General features: G+C 54.1%; 1 pseudogene; it reads left to right on the top strand.

Moving 5' to 3' along the window:
• The first annotated feature begins 1,989 nt into the window (after positions 1-1,989).
• On the top strand, positions 1,990-19,803 carry LOC121158909 (annotated as a pseudogene).
• The last annotated feature ends 433 nt before the right edge of the window (positions 19,804-20,236 follow it).

The following is a 20,236-nucleotide window of genomic DNA, read 5'->3' as shown; positions in this document are numbered from 1 at the left end:
CCTGTGACCTCCCTGGCGGAGAGCAGCTCCCTGGCCTCCAAGTGGATGTGCAGAGGGCTGGGGCAGCTTGAGGTCTCTATGAACTGTGTGAGGCTCTGTGCACAAGCTCCTGGCCCCAGGGAAAGGAGCTACTAGAAGCAGTGCTCCTCAGGCTTGACTGGCCTGAAGACTCATCCAGCATTCAGTTGAAATGGAGTTTCTGGCACTGCTGGAGGCCTGGAGTGGGGCATTTCCTACTGGCTCCCCGGCCATGCAGAAGCTGCTGGTCCACACCCACTGAGCTCTTTGCCCCAGAGAGGTGACCAATGCTGCCTCCCTGGACCTGGACTGACAATAGTGCAGTGACATGTGGAAAGGCACAAGGGTGTTAGATCAAACAGGCTTCCCAAATCAGGTGACGTTTTTGAAGGATGCTCGTGGGAAATGTGTAAAGGTGAGCCTTAGACTAGTGACCCTAAAAATGGACTCCCCAAAATCGCAGCTTCAGGGGAAGTGCTGAGGCTGGGCATGAGCTACCACCCAGGATCTGATTGAACCCCAGCTGTGTTGCTTGTTAGCTGTGTGTCCTTAGGGGAGTCTTGGGCCTCTCTGAAGTCTGTCTTGCCTTCTGCGCAGCTGGGATAGGACTACCTGTCTGAGAAGGAAACCGTGTGGTAGGTGCTAGTCGCAGCACCTGCCTACATGTAGCTGGCTCTCAATCTGAGCCCTCTGCTCCTCTTGCAGGTGGATGAGATCTACCACAATGACTCCCTGGGGCCCCATCTGAACCTTGTCATTGTCTGCTTGATCATGGTTGGCTATTACCAGGTGTGTACCCCACTCTTCCTTGGCTATGGTGGAGGGACCAGTGTGAAGGCCACAGTGTCTGCAGGATTATGACCCTGAGGCCATGGTCCCTCCTAGTTGTTGTTACTTGGAATTTTGAGGGCGTGATAGCCTCATGTCCTTGAAGAACATGAATGACTGGAGCTTCAGGAGGGGCAGTGCTGAAACATGTGCTCTTGTGCTTGAGCCTGCCGGCCCTGGGGCTCTGCCATCTCAGCTCACTCATTTGTTTCTCCCAAGATGGGAGTAACAACAGATCCTTCCTCCATGATGGTGAAATTCAAGTATGTGGGAAATGTACTTGAAGTTGCCTGTGACGCATGACGTGGCATGAGGGAGGAGGGACCCTGGCATGGTCCTCTGGCCTTGGCCCTTCCCTCCGTGTGTACTGCATCCTGGACTCTGACTCTGACCCAGCTTCTCTGCTGTCCCTGTTCTTGTGGCCCGGCCTAGTCCCTGAGCCTGATCGAGCTTGGGAATCCTGCCCGTAGCCTGGACCAGGTATGTCGCTGGGCTCAGTCTCAGCAGTGCCAGGACCCCAGCCATCCTGACCACATGATCTTCCTCACTCAGCAGAAGTTTGGACCTGCAGGTATGCAAGGTACCGTGCTTATTTCGGGCAGGGTGTGTGTGTGTGAAATGGATGGTCTTTCCCCAGGAAGAGGGGGCAAGACACGATGTGAATGGACAAATGAGCAAACCTAGCAACAATTTTGTGGGGCACAGGACATGGAAAGGGCCCGCAGTGCATGTCTGCTGTCTCCATTGAGCCTGCAGGGGGCAGTGTACGGGCAAACCCTGAAACCTGTATTTAACTGCCCCAGCCCCTGCCTGTTTTGGAGGCTTGCTATTTGTTTTTGCATTCATGCTGGAAATGAGTCAGCCAGCCCTGGCTATCCAGAGGATCGAGACATTCAAGTCCCAGGTATGGTTTTTGTACACACAGACAATGCCCACATCCATATTCAAGTGCCCAGAAATTGCACACACAAATGCACCCTTGTATCTGAACAGGCACATGCACACAGTAACATGCACCTTTGTGTCTAGGCACCCCAGATACAACACACACACACATGCTTCTATGTGGCTCAAGGCTCCCTCCGTTCCCTTTACCCTACCTGCCACCTTCCAGGCTGGGCTTGCAGCATGATGGGCAGATAGATGAACACCTGTGATGATAACGTCAGCTTGGGCAGTATCATGGTGCCACTGGCGCAGTCCTCCTTCCACCGCTTCCACTGGTCCCACTGCAGCAGGCTGGAGCTCAGGCATTATCTCTCCTATGTCACCCTCCTGCCTCCCCCACCCAGCTGTTTGATGCTTCTTCCCCTTTGTCCCCAAGCACCACCAGGGGAATGGGTCTCATATTTCAAAGTGTATGCAGGTGATCACTGGCATAGAAATCTTCGTAAAAGCACAGATATCCCAGTCCCACCTAAGGTACTGACTTAGAATCTGCCGGAGTAGGGCCTGGGAATGTGCCTTCATCGAGCATTGTGGGTGCTATTCACATTTGCTGAAGGTTAGGAGCCTCATGCCTGAGGCTGCAGTGTCCCTGTCTCTGCTCTTCTCCCCTACGCCTGCTGGGAAAGGGTGCCCAGGGAGGGTGCTCACTTCCCTTCTCTGCACCCAGCCCTGGCTCCAGCCACACACACACACACACACATTCAATTCCTGGCTTAGCCGGTCATCTCCTAGATCTCCAGGCATGTTGGGTTACATGTAGGATAAGTGTTTCAGTCTGGCACTCAAGGTCTGAGAGTGGGTTCTGGGGTGGCCTTGGGTGGAGGCAGAGGGAGTCACTAACCTTTGCAGCAGCTGGCCAAGGTGCCTGCCCAGTTTTCTGCCTGGTGAGTGGACTTTCCAGTATTCATGCTGGCCTCAGGTTCACCCTCTATCATAGGTAAAATGGAGACCTCAACCAGCTGTCAGCTGAGTACCTATGCCCAATCCTGGCTGTTCCCCCCCATCCTCTCCTGTGTGTAGGGCCCTTCCTGACACACAGTCACTGGTAGAAGTGAGGTTAGGAAGACAACTCCAAAGATATGGTTGGGGGGGTCAGATTCTCGTTAGCTTTCTCTCCTCATTTGGAGGTCCAGCTCCTGGGCAGGGAAACCTTGGGATTTCCTGCCCTCAGCCTCACTTTCTTGGTCAGTGCTGGCCAGCTATTACACCTGCCTCCTTGACAAGCCCTTCAAGCCCACCTGGCCTGAACCCCTGGTACTGCTTGGAATTACCTACTCAATGGATGAGCAGTGCCACCTCGACTTTGGCACTGGCTACCAGAAGTGCATCCAGGTGAGTATGCCACTAGCCTTGATCTGGCCATGCCCACCAGGCTGTTCAGTCACAGGATGCCTGCCAGCAATTGGAACTGGGGATGGGCTTGTGGACTTGGAGCTAGCCACGGTGTGGGGGTGCAGGGTGAGCAGGGTGCTGCGAAGTCCTTCTGGGTGCTAACAGGTATGTACAATTGCGTCAGAGTGATTTTGCCCTAGGGAAGATGGTAAGGGGATTATGGCTGGGCTGGCCACCTGGGAGCTTATCCATGACTCAGTCCTGGACTCAGATCAGGCATGGTACTTTGGCAGAATATTCTAGTCCAGCTCCTCACCTATGGTACTATGTAAAACATGGCCTCTCTCAAGGGGCTCAATTCCAATTCCATACCTGAGCGAATATAGCCCTTCAGTGTCAGCTCCAGCTGCCCAGGAGAGGACCTGATATCTGCTGGAGGCCCAGGGAAAGGATGTCTCGGGGCAGGGGCAAGTGTCTTCTGCTCCATGCTTCACCTCCACCCCACCCTATCCTGCTGGGAACAATGAGAGGCTCCTGTAGGCCTCATTGGAGCGCCTGCACCAACAAAGTCCCACTTGTGGTGTCCATGCTCTCAGACTGTTTCTGCAGGCTGGTGGGGAGTAAAGGGAGAGAACGGTGAGGAAACCAAGGCATTCTTGGACAGCCTGGGGAACACTGCCACCAACATGTCCAGGTCACAAGGAGGTGGGAGCCTGAGCCTTGTTGGGGGCCCTGCAGTGCTCCCATGTGCATGGGGCCCAGTCCTCGGTGGAACCTCAAATCCTGATGCCAGTCCAATGACAAAGTGGCTTCTGGAGGGCAGGGAAGGAGAGCTAGGGAGAGGTTGGGGGTGAGAGATATGTCCTGTGTGTGGGCTCTCTTCTCTGGGGAGGCAGCAGGACCCCAGAGGTCTCTGGTGGTTTGGGTGTTGTTGAGCCTGAGGCTTTGTGAGCTTCTGCTTGCCTTCTGCACCCCGTCTCCTGAAACACAGCACACCCTTCCTTGCTCCTTGGCCCCATGGACAGATGGGTAGAACTGAGCCAGTCTCACCTAGTGATCCTGTCCCCTCACCACACAGTTTATGCTCTTGGATCCCTGCAAGCAGCTGTGGTGTTCCCACCCCAACAACCTGCACTTCTGCAAGACCAAGAAGGGGCCCCCACGGGATGGCACCCAATGTGCTCCAGGAAAGGTACTGTAGTTTCTGGGGTGCAGTTCTGGGGACCCCTGCCTCCTTCCCACTATAGGTGAATATGAAGATGAGGGGTGGGAGGCACTGGGGAGGGCAGCCAGGATTCTAGTGGACATGCATGGGGTCTTCCTGGGAACTCTCTCCACTTGGCCTTGAAGGCTGGCAGCCTGTTAGCATGACGTTCACACATACTTTACAGATGAATGGAGGGGCTCAAACAGCTTAAGAGCCTTAATGGGGTCTCACCGGGAGAGGAGATGCAGGGCAGATACCAGGCTTTTCCTCCCACCCTGCCTATGCCATGCTGTTTCATAGATATTTTCTTCCCAAACCCTCAACTGCCCCTTTATCTCTTTCCTGGTGTGTTTGCTCCTCAGGCATGTGTGGGTGTTTGACCTCCTTCTGGCAGGTGTCACAGCTGCTTCTGTCTCATGCTTGGTCACTGTTTGGTGACCTTGCGTCATTGGTGGAACTTTTTTGACCCTGCTGAGTCGTGACCAAGCATCTTCCATCCCACCTCACCCCTGACCCATGCTAGTCTGGAGCTAGAGTCAGGTCAGAGTCAGGGGCAGTGCTGGGGAAACTCCAGAAAATGAGAGAGATGATTGCATCTTCTGCTGTGAGCCCAGCCCCAAGGCACTGCCCCCCCAAATGGGGCAGTGTGCTCTTGGTAGAGGTATCATTCCAGGCTCAGGCTGATACCATCCCCTTTTCCAGGCTCTCCCGTGGTGTGGTGCTCTCTGGCTGCACAGTGTACCCACTGCAGCAGCCTCTGTGGCAGGCTTTGCTGCAGTGGCCCCTACTGCCATGGCTTGGGGGTGACCTCATGCCTTTTCCTTCCACACAGTGGTACTTCAAAGGTTACTGTGTCTAGAAGACACAGGAGCTGATGTACAGTGAGGATGGAGGCTGGAGTTCCTGGACCAGCTTTGGGTCCTACTCACGGTTCTGTGGGGGTGGGGTGCGATCCTGTAGCCGGAGCTGTGACAACCCCCCTCCCCCCGTGAGTGTGCCTGGCTATGGTGGGCAAGGCAGAGGACCCTTGTGCTGAGACCTGAGGACACAGTGGAGGCAGGGTGCTGCATTTTCCCCCAGATGAGAGGATGAATTCTAAAGGAATATGGATCCTGAATTCCCCAGGGGCATTCCAGAGGAGGCATCCCTTTTCTTCCCTTTCACCCCCCTCCCCTACTCCATGGTTCTGGAACTTCTGAGCCCCACAATTCCCCATGCTATCTCCCAAGCTGGTGCAGCCTGCCAAGGATGGCCTCCTAAGAGATAGGGACTGGCTGAGGCTGCTATGTGAGTCAGCTGGTCCTCGGACCCTCTGGGGAAGAGGGTCTCACCCAAGTCTGTCAACAGCAGGCAGTCTGAGGGGTGCTGCAGGACCGTGCTGATCAGCATCCTCGGGGATGGTCACTCCTAAGCTTCTCTCTCACCTCCAGGGTGAGAAGCCCCCTCCCTGCTGAAGCGGTCTGTATTGACTTTTACACATGGGAGCCCAAAGGGACTGGTGACCCTGTGACTTCCAGCTGTTGGGGCTACAAGAGCCAGAGTGCTGCAAGGCCCATTGGTGCTCACCCTGATAAACCACCATGTAGTCACAGCCAAGAGTTATACCCTGAAGCGAAGCTACCACATACTAGGCTTTGCAGTTGTAGCCCTTGATTTATGAGGCTGAAGTCGGATACTGTGTGTGTTTTTAGCACTGATTCAACACATTTGGCATTGTCCCTGACTAGGAGAACGAATCCTTGGGTGCCTAAAGCCCATGTGGTTGCTCGTCTATGAACAAGGTACTGGCCCTTATGCACCCAATCCTCTTGGCTTCAAGGAAAGAGAATGAAGATTGCTTTAAACTATCTTTGTGTGTTCTTCACAGGCACAATAGGAAGTCTATAATGTGATCCTTTTTTTCCATGGAAATTAAAGCAGGGGCTTGGCCGAAGTTGCATGATCAGAGCTTGGAAGTCAGCACTTCAGATTTCAAATCCAAGTTTCTTGTACCAAATGGGTGATGGTGACATTAGTGGCAGGGGTTGACTATGAGTGTTGGGGTTATTTGTGGACCACATGTTACATGCCAGCCCTGTGTAGGAAATGCGGGAATGTGCAAAGATGAGTGTGGTTAGGTTTACAGCCAGCTGCGGGGGATTAGTGAGCCCCAGGTTGGTCTGTCTGTCTGTTTCTTGCAATGGCACCTGTGCCTGGAGGCTGTCAAAGAGGAAGCAGGACCCATGGGGCTCTGAACTTAGCAACTCCTCATCTCCTGATGCACTGTGGGTCACTCTGTAGCTTAGGAGTTAGCAGAGCCCCCTTGTGATGTTGAGCTGCTTGTGGTTGTGTGGGAAATCTGGCCTTCACCGGCTTTCTCACCCAGCAAGTTCACTGGCTCTGTCTGTGCCTTCCCAGTCCAGCCCATGAAGGCCACTCGTGCCTGGGGCCCATGTTTGAGTACCAGATCTGCAACAGTGAGGAGTGCCCAGGGCCCTACGAAGACTTCCAGGCCCAGCAGTGTGCCAAACGCAACTCCTACTGCATCCACAAGAACACCAAGCACAGCTGGATCCCCTATGAGCCTGAAGACAGTGAGTGGACCTCGCTGCCCACCCCCTTCACATTTCTGGATGTCTGCCAACGCTGTGTGCTCTCAGTCTTGAACCTGACAGGGAAGCCACAGGGACAGTAGAGGTGTAACAAGGGAGATTACCATCAGCTGATCCCTGAGATCACTGCCCCATCAAGGGCCCCTGTGATATGTCTACCTACAGAACAGTTTTCTGGCTGGTGCAAAGAAAGTATCTTGGGGCAAATTCCTCCCCTCATAGGTGCAATGGAGGCTGACAGGCATGCTAGCTGTTGGAGTTGAGTGCCTTTCAGACATATGTCCCGAGAAAACACTGATGTCCGAAAAAGGAAGTTCCAGACCACATATAAATACTGGCCAGGCTTCTTAGAAAATGCAAGGCTGGGGATTTCATCCACTTCCTGGAATTAATCTGAAAGTCTTGGGAAAAGCCCAAAGCCCAGCTGCCTGCAGCCCTGATGGGTCCTTTGGCTTATGGGTGTAGTCTTCTTGCCTCCTGCCCAACTCAGGGGCAGACCACAAAGTCAGCAGCTTCCCCCATTTCTTCCGCCAAGCCTGGGATGTCCAAAGGACCTGACTCCCCAGCTTATGTCTGAAATACCTGCATTTTTTACATTGGAAGGGACCTGAATCCTGCTGGTGCTAGGGTTGTCCTTTTCTCCCACTCTGGGCAGCTCAGTACTTCCTCACCATGCCTCCACCATGGCTGCCGAGGCCCCTGAGGCCCCAGTGCTGATGTCACTGTATTCTAAAGGGTTGGGCCCACGTGCCATGTGCAATGTGGCTCATGTGCATGTAACTTTTGGAGGCACTTGGGTGAGTGCTGGAGGCAAGACATTGCCAGGTTGTCCTGGGAGCCAAGCAGGTTCCTTAGGTGTCGACTGTGGGTGGGGTGTACTTCCAGCTCCATTCAGAAGCCCAACCAGCAGCCATAGCACAGCCATGGGTAGCTGGACTTGAGGCTTTTCCAAGGACTTTGAGATAAATTCCAGGAAGTTAGCCAAGCCCCCAACCTCACTTTTTCTAAGCAGTAAGTGCTTATGCATTGTCTGGAGCCTTTTTAGGACATCCACAGCCCAGAGAGGCCTCTTCTAAACAAATGCATATACAAACTACTGGACTATTTTGCCCAGCTGTCATGCAGCCTCTGATGCTCACATGCACCTGATGGGGAAAGTGTTATGAAGGTTAGCATGGACTTCAGCCCTTGCTCGGGCTAGCATCATGCCAGAGCCTCTCACCATGTGACTGTGTGGCCCTGAGAAAGTTCCCTAACCTCTCTGGTCCTCTGTTTTATCCTCTCTTATGCTAAAACGGCCTACCTCTTTGGGATACTAAGATGGTGAAATGAATTCATACATGCAATGTATTTAAACCTGTATAGCAAAGTTTGTAAAGGTTTCAAAAATACCTGGTGTGTGGTAAGCATTCACAAAGTGTCAGCTTACTATTGTTAGCATTTCATCACTTGGTTTTAATAATGGAAGTGCCATTTTTCTAATTTTGTATGGTAAAAGTGGGGAACTGAGGCTCCAAGTGGCCACATAAATTTGCCCAAGGTCCCAGGGCTGATCTGGAACTGGACAGCAGAAATTTTGTTTTTTAAAATATTTTTTATTGATGCTTTATTTGAAAAGCAAAGAGAAGAAAGAGATCGACCAGTGTTGCATCTGTTGGTTCATGCCACAATAGCCAGAGCTAGGTCAGGTCAAAGCCAGGAGCACAGAACCCAGTCTGGATCTCCTGTGTGGGTAGCAGGGACCCAAGAACTTGCACCACATTTAGCTGTCTATATTGGCAGGAAGCCTGGATTGGAAGTAGAGCTAGGATTCAGACATGGGATGAGGAGGGCTTGCACTTCACTGCTGTCCCAAAGGCCTGCCCTTGCTCAACAAGAATTTTAAGCCCCACAGCTAGACCGCCTCCAGAGATCCCAGCTGGCCCTGGTGCCAGTGACACTCCAGAGCCAGCCCACTTTGAGCTAGCTGGGGGCTCAGCACAGCCTCTCTCCCCACAGATGACCAGAAGTGTGAGCTGATCTCCCAGTCAGAGGACACGGGGGACGTGATGTTCATGAACCAGGTGGTGCATGATGGCACTCGCTGCAGCTACCGGCACCTGTACAGCATCTGTGCCCGTGGCGAGTGTGTGGTGAGTATCTCCCCCACTGCAGGCCCCTCCTTCTCTCTGGGAAGATCAACATCACCTCACCCACACCCCTCCACCAATCTCCCGCACACAGGGGATCTACATTGCATCTACACTAGCCCAGGGATGTGTGCCTGGGGTCTGCAGCCAGAGGCTGCCAGCCTGGGGGCTGGTGGGCTGGTGAATTGAGAGGGGCCTTCTCCTGGTGAACTCTCTTCTTCACCTTAGCCTGTTGGCTGTGACAAGGAGGTGGGGTCCATGAAAACAGATGATAAGTGCGGAGTCTGTGGTGGTGACAACTCCCATTGCAAGACTGTGAAGGGAACACTGGGCAAGGCCTCCAAGCAAGCAGGTGGGTGGAGATGGCACAGGGGCTGGTATGTGCACCCTGGTGCAGGTTGGGAGCCAGGAGATGCCTTCCAAAGCCGCTTGGGGCTCCTGAGCTGGAAGCTACATGAGGGTCACCCCAGCTTCCGGGCACACTGCTGTCCAGTGTGAGGCCTTGCAGCTGCTTGAGAAGCATGTTCCTGCCAGGCAGTGTGTGATGCCAAGAACTCAGTCATTTTTTGTGTCTTGGGCCATGGCTGGGAGTCAAGGGTTAAAGAGGCCTGAAGTTGTGGCCAAGGCTGGACAGTCCCTTTCTGCTTTCTCACCCTTTTTCTCTTTAAGTCTGTGGCAGCTCTATTTTGAAAGCCTCCCCTTCTCTAGTCTGACCAGACTTACTTTGGGACAGAACAGGTATTAGTCCTTCACACTTTCGTATGAACTGTTTCTCTTTGGGGGAGCATGACAGCTTGGCCTTGCCTTTCATTGAGGTGGGGAAGGCTTGGTGACCCTGAGCAAGGTTTGTTTCCAGGCCCTGGCTCAGGACAGCCATGTGGGGTCCTCATGGACCTGCCCAGCTAAATGCCTCTGGTGGCTGAAGGCCATGGAAGGAGGGGGAGAGACAGAAGAGCAAAGGAGAGAAAGGGTGAGGTCTAGAAAGTGAGCCACAGTATAGCTCCCACACCTGCAGTGGCCCTTGGGGGTTTCGGGGACCCTTGAAGCTGTAGGGGCTCCTTCATTTGGGACCCTAGTCGGGAAGGCTGCCTCCCCAGTCACAGATGTGTACACAGAGGTCTGGAGAGTGTGAGGATCAGATGGGGTTTTCTGGGTTCCAGGGGAGGGGAGGTGGAGCCACAGCCTAGGGCACTCAGTGCTCTTTTGGGTTTTCCTTGCCGCGGCAGCTCTCAAGCTAGTGCAGATCCCGGTGGGTGGCAGGCACATCCTGATCGAAGGGTTGGAGAAGCCCCCCCACCCCAATGCATTGGTGAGTGCTAGAAGGGGTGCTAGGAGGTGAGGAGGTGTGGCCGGGCCCCAGCTCTGCCCTTGGACTTGTGGAGGAGAGGGCAAGAGAAACTCACAAGTTTGATTCTTGAGCAGAGGACCAAGATTCTAAGGTGTCTTGCAATATGTCTGCTAAGGTCCCATTGGCCCAAGTCACATGGCCCTGTCCAGACTCAAGGGATAGAAAACAGACGACTTCTTGGTGGGAGAAAGGGTGGTCCTGGTGCAGAGGAGTACAGGTGCAGGCAGAGGAGGGCCATTTTTGCATTAAGGTGATATATGGACAGAGTCACCATGAGTTAGCGACCCTTGATAGATAGCAGTTACACAACTGAGAAGGGCAGACAGATTGCAAAGTTGGTCTCCAAGCCAGTCACAAATTTGAATGAAGAGCAGTCATGTGGTTTTCTGTGTTTTATCTCTGATGACACTAAGTGGGCAGTCCCAACAGTGAAAATGCACGGCAAAGGCCAGTTGGGCAGAGAGGAGAAACTAGCTCCATGAAGGGAGGAGGGGCCCATGGCTGCGGGAGGATGTAGGCATGACTGAAACAAGCAATGGCTGGCTTTCCTTTGGAGATAATGAGCGTCTTCTAGTGATGGTGGGAGGTGCTGAAAACCCATGGCACTGCCCCTATGACCTGTGAACCAAACCTTAATTACAAAGCTATGGGTATGGGTGGGAGCAGGACGCTAGTTGGCAGTGGACAGCAGGTAGCTCCTTATATGTTAGGTTGTGGTTAGGTTCTCCCACAAGCGTCTGTGTTCAGATCCTCACAGCTGTTGGTAGGTGAGCTACAATGTCACCTTGACATGTCACAGAGGCTTTGCTAGCCTGTTATGTCCACTCCACTAAAGCTTCTTGGAGTGGGGGTGGGTGGGATTGTGTTGAGCAATAGCTGTGGTCAGAGCAAGGGAAGGGCTGTGGAGTCAGGGAGTGGTGTGTGTGTGTGTGTGTGTGAAGGTTTGGGACAGGGAGCAGTGTGTGTGTGTGTGTTTGGTATGACAGCGTGTTAGCAGTCTGCCTAAACAGGACTCTGGAGATAGTCAGGGAACCCCAAGGGGCTCACTGTGAAGGCCTTACGTGGTATATTCACTGATCGCCAGTGGAGACAAGTAGGAATCTCTGTGACTCTCCCCTGCCTCTCTTGACCAGCGATGAAGAACCAGGTGACAGGGAGCTTCATCCTCAACCCCAAGGACAAAACGACCCCAAACCCAAATCGGACTTTCACCTGGAATGGGCCTGGAATGGGAACACTCAGTGCAAGATGCCAAGGAATGCCTCAAGACCAGCGGGCCCCTGCCTGAAGCCATCGCTGTCCTGGTGAGTCCCGCTGCATGTGGTGCCTCCAGCTGTCCTCCTGTTCCCTTCCCTGAATCCCTCAACTGTCTCTGTGCTGAGCCAACACAGGCCTAGTGCAATATGCCCTCCGCAGGTCTGCAGCAGCTGGGACAAGACCAGGTTTTAGCTCCTCATATGTGCTTCTAAGCTGGTGGGGGAGGAAATGCGGTCTGTTTGCTGACCCCCCCAGGAAATTTGTGCACCTCCCTATGGGGTGGGAGATGGTGGCCTGGTAGGACTAGCTCCCTTGCCACCCTGCCACCCCTGTTGCCAGCCAGCATCAAGCTGCACCATGCATGATCAGCAGCAAATCCAGGGCTCTTTATTATGGCTGACCCATGGAGTGCTGCCTCCCTGAGGGGCCCAGGGCAGTGGCCCGGGGGAGACCCATCTCTGTGGGCCAGGGAGCAGGGATTGTCAGCTCGCAGTAGTCCAGATTATGAGGTGCCCCATCCATTAGCCCTTGGCTCTGATTGGTGGCAGGGAGTCCTGCTGTGTTCCTGGTGTTACATTCATCAGTGTGGCAGGATCTGTAAGACAAAGCTCTCTGGCCTACTGGTGACAACATATTTATTTAATCTTGTACAGGTTTTCCACTCACTTGTTCATTGGCCACCCTTCTGCCCATGGCCTGCTGATTTCATTGGGAGATGAACAAAGGTGCTGGGACAAAAGTAAAGGCAGGAGCATAAAGGTGTATACCATCCCCACCACCAATTTCATAATAGAGAGAAGATCTAAATCTGAAAGCTAAAACCATAGATGTCTTAGAAGAAACAAAGCAGAGGGCATAAGTTTTTATGACCTGGGATTCAGAGAGAGAATGCCAAAGGCATGAGCAAAAGGAAAAGGGAAAAAATGGGATCCATCAAAAGTGCCAATGCCTGTGCATCCAAGGTCATTATCAAGGAACTGAGCAGTCCACTTGCAGAGTGGGAGGAACTATTGCAAAACACGTATCTGGTGAGGAGAAACTTGTATCCAGTCCCTGCCTGCTGACCACCTTCTAGAGGCTGGGCAGTGTGAGTGCAAGGAGGCGCATGGTGAGAACTGTGGTGTTACCATGCACAGGCTGCTATCTGCTCAGATGCATGTGTGACACCCCTTGGGGGCTTAAGCTGAATTGGCCTGCTCACCTCCACTACCCCAGGTCATCCTGGCTGCTACCTGTTCTGCTCTGACTGCAAGCCCATCTCTTTCCCATCTCCTCTCAGGCGCTCCCGCTGGTGGAGGGTGGCCCCCGCAGCAGCCTGACCTACAAGCACATCATCCATGAGGACCTGCTGCCCCAGAACAGGAGCAAAAATGTGCTTCTGGAGGAGACAGACACCTACAAGTGGGCACTCAAGAGCTGGTCCCCCTGCACCAAGACCTGCGGAGGAGGTACCATCTCCCCTGACCATCCAGCACCCCAGGGGGGAGGTGGGCACCACCCCAGGGTCTGTGAAAAGGAGAGGAGCCAAGAGCGATGGAGGGGGCTGATGTCCCCATTTGATGTGGTCCTATTCATGCCTCCGCCTTCTCATGGAGATTTTTGGGAAGTGGAAGATGACTCTAGGCAGGGCCTTGGAGATGTGGCTTGGGGCTAGGGGAGACTGCTAGAGAGCAGTGTCCCGGCCAGGCTGCTTCCTCTAAGAACACTGAATGCGGGAGAAACACTGTACCAGGACAGGTGCACCTGGGATGGATAAAGGAAGGTGCTTTGATGATGGCTGTGCAAAGGTGCAGATGGAAGTGGGATTGGCTCTCAAAGCCCTCCCCTAGGTGTTATCCCCCCAAGGCCCTGAGCAGGGCAGTAGTGCTGGCCACCCCAGACCCACAGCAGGCTGCTTCACACGGCAGGTATCCAGTTCACCAAGTACGGCTGTTGCCGCCAATGGGGACCACCAGATGGTGCAGCAGCACTTGTGTGAACATAGGAAGAAGCCCAAGCCCACCCGCCGACTCTGCAGCCAGCAGCCCTGTGTGCAGCCCACGTGAGTGTTCCTACTGGGCCTCCCGCAGCCGGCACTCGCCCTTCCTGCCCATCTGTTCTCTCGGGGTGGGGGAGCTCTGGAGTAGTAATTCCCACTCCTGGAAGAAGGAAGCAGCTTCCACTTATCTGCTCCTCCAGGCCCTCCTGGGAGACCAAGGGCCAGGCTGGAGACTCAGCACTGAGTGATGTAAGGTCCTCTAGGGAAAGTATATTTCATGTTTCCTCGCTGTGGGTCATCTACTCAGCCATCAGGGATCCAGGGACACAGCCCGCCTGCCAGCTCTAGCCTTGGTCTAAAAGCCATGGAGTGGGTCTCCCTTGCCTGAAGACATGGTGCTTTTGAACGCTAATTGTGTTCTTGGCATTATTCCAAGGAGAGGAGAGAGCTGTGACTTGTGGAGCATTCACAGTCACCCAGCCCTAAGGCCTCCTGAAACTCCTTCCAGTATCTCCAGCACCCCAGGCAGGGCTGATGGTGACTGGCCCAACCTCCTGCTTCCCTTGGGATCCTCACTGTGTGACAGGGACACCTGACAGGCAGCTGCTCCTGCTGCTTCCAGCAGGTGGGGTCCTAGGGCCAGATGAGGTCAGGGGCTAGGGCGGCAGCTAGGTCAACAGCAGCCTTGGCTGTGGTCTCAGTGTGCCCAGCCCCCATGCTGCCCAGGACAGCATGCCACAGCCTTTCCGGCTAAACTTACACTCATTCCTTTGCTGTCACTCAGCCTGCTTGCTGCCCACAGTTAATGATCACAGAGCATGCAGGCTTAGTAGCTCTGCCTGAGGTCCTGGCAGGTCACTGTCACCCCAGCTTGTGACTTAGGTTTTTAAACGAAGAGGCTGATTCTGTTGGAAATTCGGCTTAATTAGAAAATGCCCCAGGAAGCTGGGGTGGGGGGGAGAGGGGGATGTCTGTCCTGACTCCCATCAGAATAGTCGTGCCCTGTGAGCCTTTCAATGAGCAGCCTGATGCGCAGGCTGGATGGCTGAGATGGTGAGGCCTGCAGCCTGCTGGTGGTCACACATTCCCTACATCTGCATTCAGATGAGGGCTGGCAGGGAATGAAAGCAATGACTCCTCAAGCTCTTCACCCCCACCCTGCACTGGCCAGGCAGAACCAGGAGCATTTTGAAGGCCAAGACTACCCACTCTCCACTTTGTTGTCTGCAACTGTTCTAGGGGGTGGGAAATGACTCCGGGAGGAAGTGTCTCCTCCATCCTGGCTCCCCTGCTGTGTGTCTTCAGGTGGGTGATGGGAGAGTGGAACACCTGCAGTTGCAGTTGTGGGAAGCATGGACTGCAGTGCAGAAGGTGCAGTGCCTGCTCGAGGTCTCCAATGGTACCTACGAGGTCATGCTGGCCAAGGCCTGCTCTGGCAATCGGCCTGAGGTCCGGCGGCCCTGCCTGCAGGTGCCCTGCCCAGCACAGTGGTGGACAGGAGCCTGGTCCTTGGTGAGTTGTTCTCTTAAGGTAGGTGGGGTTGGGGAGCAGGTGAGACTGTAGGGGGGAGGTAGGAGTAGAATCTGCAAGGTTCTGTGATGTTCCTTGCAGGCACAGACTTTCTGGCTTAATCTCTCTCCCCACATCTACTCTGCTTTTTCTCGAGACCTAGTCAAAGTGCTTCCACGGACAGCTGGGCTGTGGCTCTGTGCTATGTCACTGAAGATTTACACAGCTCTAGGAGGGGTGTGCTACTGTCTCATTCTTAGAGGGGGAAGCTCATGCACTTTCTTGCATTCAAGAATTGCTTGCTGAGTGCAAGTTACATGCCAGGCCTTGAGCACAACATCAGAGAGACCTGATTCCTATCCTTGTGGAGAGAGACTAGCAGACAAGTGAATCAGTTGCAGGGGTAGTTCCTGATGGTAGGGAACAGTCACGGGCATGTGAACATGGAGGGCCTCTCAGAGGTTGTGATGTTCCAATTGAGCAATAAAGCAAAGGAAGAGATGGAGGCAGCAGCAGTATTAGAACATTCCAGAAATCTAAAGGAAGCTCCAGTGGAACTGGATGGGTAGGGGCTACAAGACTGCAAAGCAGGGGGCCAGGGGGGCTGGGCTGTGTGAGGAGTTTGAATCTGCCTGAAGAGCAATGGAAGGGTTTTGTAGGGTTTAGGAAATCCTTTGGCAGCTGTGTGGGAGGTTCATTCCAGGAGGCCATGGTGGAGAAGGGGAGCCGGTACTGAGGTTGCTGGGACTTGCAGGTGTTTGCAGGGCAGGTCCCAGCGGTGGCTCCAGTGGCTCTGGGGAAGTCATTCCACTCACCTGCTGTGGACCTTGAAGATGCCGTGATAAGTGGAATGTCAGACTGATCATGTAGGAGCTGGGCTCGTCCAAAGCTGGGAACCAGGAGCTTCTTCGTGGTCTCCAACATGGGTGTTGGGTCCAAAGTGTTGGATCCATCCTCCACTGCTTTTGCAGGTCATAAGCAGGGAGTTTGATGGGAAGTAGAACAGTCAGGACTTGAACTGGAGTCCATTTGGAATGCTGGTACTGCAAGTGGAGGATTAATCTATACCATGGTGTTACCCCCTTGTGTAGGATTCCATGCACATGAGGCCCCTTGAAGAGTCGCATTCAGGAATAAAAAATAAATTGGAGTTCTTTGAGATGAAGAGAAAGCTATAGAAATGAGGGCAGTGGTGATGGTGGAGCACATGGGTCTGCATTTCCCATTGAGTCTAACATGCGTGCGTAGTTACAATTAATGTGGTGAGGGAGAATTTATCCCAATTTTTAAAACTTATTTGTTCATGGAAGGAAGCACCGTGCTGCCAATTGTTCTAGCAGCCATTAGGAAATAGCTGAGGTGTTTGTCTCGTGGGGATTGGAGGCTGCCATGGTGTGTGTATCCTGCCACTAGTTTGGAGCTGGAGTCACTTGAGCCATGCTTGTCAGCAGACACCATCTAGGACTTGGGGGAGCAAACAGCACAAGGTGCAAAAAGGGCACTTCCAATGGAATAGCGTTTCCCTGTGAGATGAAGGGGTGGATGGAAAGGGTATCCCCCATGAGAGCAATGGAGCCATCCAATGCCAGTCTCCACTGTCAAGACTCATCCTGGTGGTCCAGGCTGCCTGTTGCCGTGTTGCTGTGCCCAGGATGTTGTCTCAGGATGTTGTCTGTCCCAGGTCCTTCTGACACAGGCAGTTAACAGTGCCTACTGGGCATGTGGAGTGACCTTCAGTCTCCACTCCAGAGCCTGCTTAGAGTAAGGTATGCCACAGGCCAGGGGACAGGCTGTGTGTGGCAGAGTCCACTCCATTCACTTCTCAGGGAAGAAGGCCCTAGGGAACCTGCTCTGCAGGCTGATATGGGGCCCCTGATTGTCCCAGCTAGAAGCCCCATGTCCAGCTGTCTGATCTCCAAAATTAGTGTGCAGTGAGGCAGCCTTGTGCACCCTGTTGAGATGTCCTTAAGGAGAGGGCCTGGCTCGGGCTTGCCATGTGGTGCCTCAGACCAGGTGCACTAGACCCGTGGGAGCCATGGAGTCTCCAAGAAGACAGGCATGGAACAGACACTGTGGATGCAGGCATGGTAGCTGCAGGGGGGGTTCAGGAGGTTGCCTTCCAAAGCCACTACGAACCAGGAAGTGTGAGCAGAAGCAGTAGCTCTTGGCCCTGGAATGGGGTCCTGCTGGGGCTACTTAAGGACTGTCCCTGTGTGTCCCTCTGGGCCAGTAGAGTTGTGGTTTCATACTTGGTGTAGGCTCTGCCCTTGCATGGGCTAGCCCAGGAGCTCACTGGCCTGTCCTCTGTCGCCCCCTCATGACTACCATAACCTTACCCTACCCCCTACCCCTGGCAGTGCTCCATCACCTGTGGGAAGGTGGTGTGCCGTGCCAGCACCAACAGCGTTGGATAGTGCGAGGCAGATAAGCCGGACACCGTCCAAGTCTGCAGCCTGCCCCCCAGTGAAGGTGAGCCCCAATGGACAGGTGGGATGGGAGGCCACGCTCAGCTCTTCTGGTCTACCCCACAAGACTCAGCCTGGCCTTGCATCTTGCCCCCTTGGAGATGCCAGACCCAGACAGCCCTCAGGTGTCCTCAGGGGTTAGTGGCAGGACTGCTTGCTGCCCATGTGGCTGCCTGAGTCTGTGGGAGTGCCAGCCCCTCATATCTTAGCATAGTCTTGTGTCTGCATACAAGCTGTATGCACTTTCCTGGGGAACTCTAAGTCATCTGCAGTCCCGTGTAACTCCTGACCAACATATGTGCTGTGTGGGCAGTTGTTTAGCATTGCAGTGGGAATGAGAACAAAGACCAGGCTGCATTAGTTCAGCGCAGGCGTAGTTCTTCCCCAGCGTTCCTGATGCATGGGTGGTTATATCTGTGGGTTCAGAACCCCTCAGGGGCAGAGTGCTGGGCTGTGCTACAGTTGATTTTCTGGCTACTCTTAGGAACTTTCCAGGACACCATGGTGAGGGCTGACCTCCAGGAGCCCCTGGCTGCAGAAGGGTAGTGGATGTCACATACGGGTTCCCAACTCCCCATGGATGAGATATGAGCAAGTAAGTGCAGACTGTGCCTCTGTCCACCTCTGCCCCAAGCCCTGGGGTCCTGGGCAAGGGCCATGCTGCAGGACAGACCAAGCTGAGCCTCAGAATCCCCGGATGAGAAGGAAGGACCGTGCTGTTCTGATCTGTGACCCCATATCTGCGCCTCCGTGGTGCTGATGACGTTTCCCAGGTGGGTAGCTGCATCTGACCTGAATCAACAAGAAGGCATTTGTTGTTTGTTGTAGAAACAGTGCCCTGAGTGGTGACAGTGATGCCCTAGGTGCTGCTGCAAGTGTGGTTTCTGCTGACCCTAAGGTTCTGTATTATAAGGCAGAGCTGGTCCCGAGATTCTCAGACACAGGCTGCCCAGGCTGCCCCAGGCGGCTGAGAGGCTGCAGGCTCTGTGCCTTGGGAGCAGGTATCTGTCAGCCCCCACTCCCAGCCTTCCATTGGTCCAGCCCTGGACAGAGACCTCCTGAGCACCTCAGGGTGTGTGCTCTGTGTTCTGTGTCCCTTCCCTAGGTCCTGCCTTTCCTTCCCTTGCTCACCCTCCTGGGGTCTGGCAAGATGAGCACTGGGCAGATCAGAGATCCTGACCCCCGATCAGAGGACCCGTTGGCTGTGGGGCCCTAATGCAATCATTCCAGCCTCTTGGAGCTTAGGGTTTTCATCTGTAAAAGGTTCCAAGGCCCTTCTGGTTTCGCTGAGTCTCTGAGGCTGTGCTGGGCATCAGGGCCAATGTGTTCTTTTCCTGCTACAAGGGAAAGATTCTGGACCCAGAATTCTAGCGCCATCTGGTGGCGACTGGCCTTCTGTTTTCCTCTGATTTGTTCTAAACCTGCAACCACAGGTTCCTGCTCCTTTTCCCTCACTCCCTTTCTCCCTTCCTCTCTCTTTTTCAAAACTGAATAGAAAGCAAGGCTCTGCCTTCTAGCCTTTACTTTCAGTCTGCAAAGAGCAGCCTGGACTCAGCCCATCAGCATTTGTAGGTGCTATTTAAGTAATGCAAGTTAGTACAGTAAGTCCTTGAGCCTGATTGCAGATCACACAGGGCCGACCGGATGGCAGGTATTCCACCTGGCTGTCACATCGGTGGCAACAGTTCTGCGGGGTGGGTCAAGGCCTTCAGGGCCCTCAGGGAGAGATGAGGGCTCCTGCTGGCATCCAGTCTTTAGGCTGAGTTGCAAAACTGCAACGATTCCATGTGCTGACCATACCCTAGGTGGCCTAGTCTCTCAGGGCAGAGGCTGCATTGGCTGTTTGTAAAGCTCCCTGAGGGTTCCAGGGTCCACCACTGGCCTTTGTACTTCCTGTTGGGATCGCCCAATGGGTTTTATTAAAATACTGTTTTGGGCCCCAAAGCCAGTACTTTTGCTTCTGAGGCCCAAGAAGGTGCAAGGTGTGTTTTGCAGCGAGTCTCTGGGTGAGGCTGCTGCAGGGGTGGGTGTGGGCTGCAGGGAGAATGCTGGAAGGTAGGTTCGAGGGAAGTATGGCTGTTAATGGTTCTTGTGCTACATGCAGTGGAGCCCTGTGTGGGGGACAGGTCCATCTTCTGCCAGATGCAAGTGCTCAAGCGCTACTGCTCCGTCCCGGCTACCGCTGCTTACCCAGTAGTCTTGCCACCATGGGCATGGCAGGTGGCCAGTCTAATGGGCAATGTGGGCACTCACACAGCATGGGCACAACAGGAAGATCCCTGGGCAAGGCTCTGTCAACCCTAGCTCTGGCCAATGTCATCTCCCTTCTCTGGGCCCCAGTGGCATCCCCCAGGGTGAACATGGGAGGGAGTGGTTCCAGGTGGAGGCCGGCAGGTGAGGTCATAGAGCCCACCTGGAGTGTGGCGGCGGCTGCTTCTCCTGAGGTGGTGGCTCCTGGACTTCTTGCAGCTGGTGCAGCAGTTTTTCTGCCGGAATGGAGACCAGAGGCTGAGGGAGGAGCTGGGCCACTGCCGTCTGCAGCAGTCCTAGAGCCAGGTCTTTCTCTGAAAGCAGAACCCCAGGCAGAGTTCTCAGCTGCCTCTTGGACAGCAGTAAAGGTGGGGCA

This window comes from Ochotona curzoniae, unplaced genomic scaffold, assembly GCF_017591425.1.
Source record: "Ochotona curzoniae isolate NIBS_2020 unplaced genomic scaffold, NIBS_Ocur_1.0 contig_3919, whole genome shotgun sequence".
Lineage (NCBI taxonomy): Eukaryota > Metazoa > Chordata > Mammalia > Lagomorpha > Ochotonidae > Ochotona > Ochotona curzoniae.
Note: the sequence above shows the minus strand (reverse complement) of the source record. Positions and strands in the feature narration are given on the sequence as shown.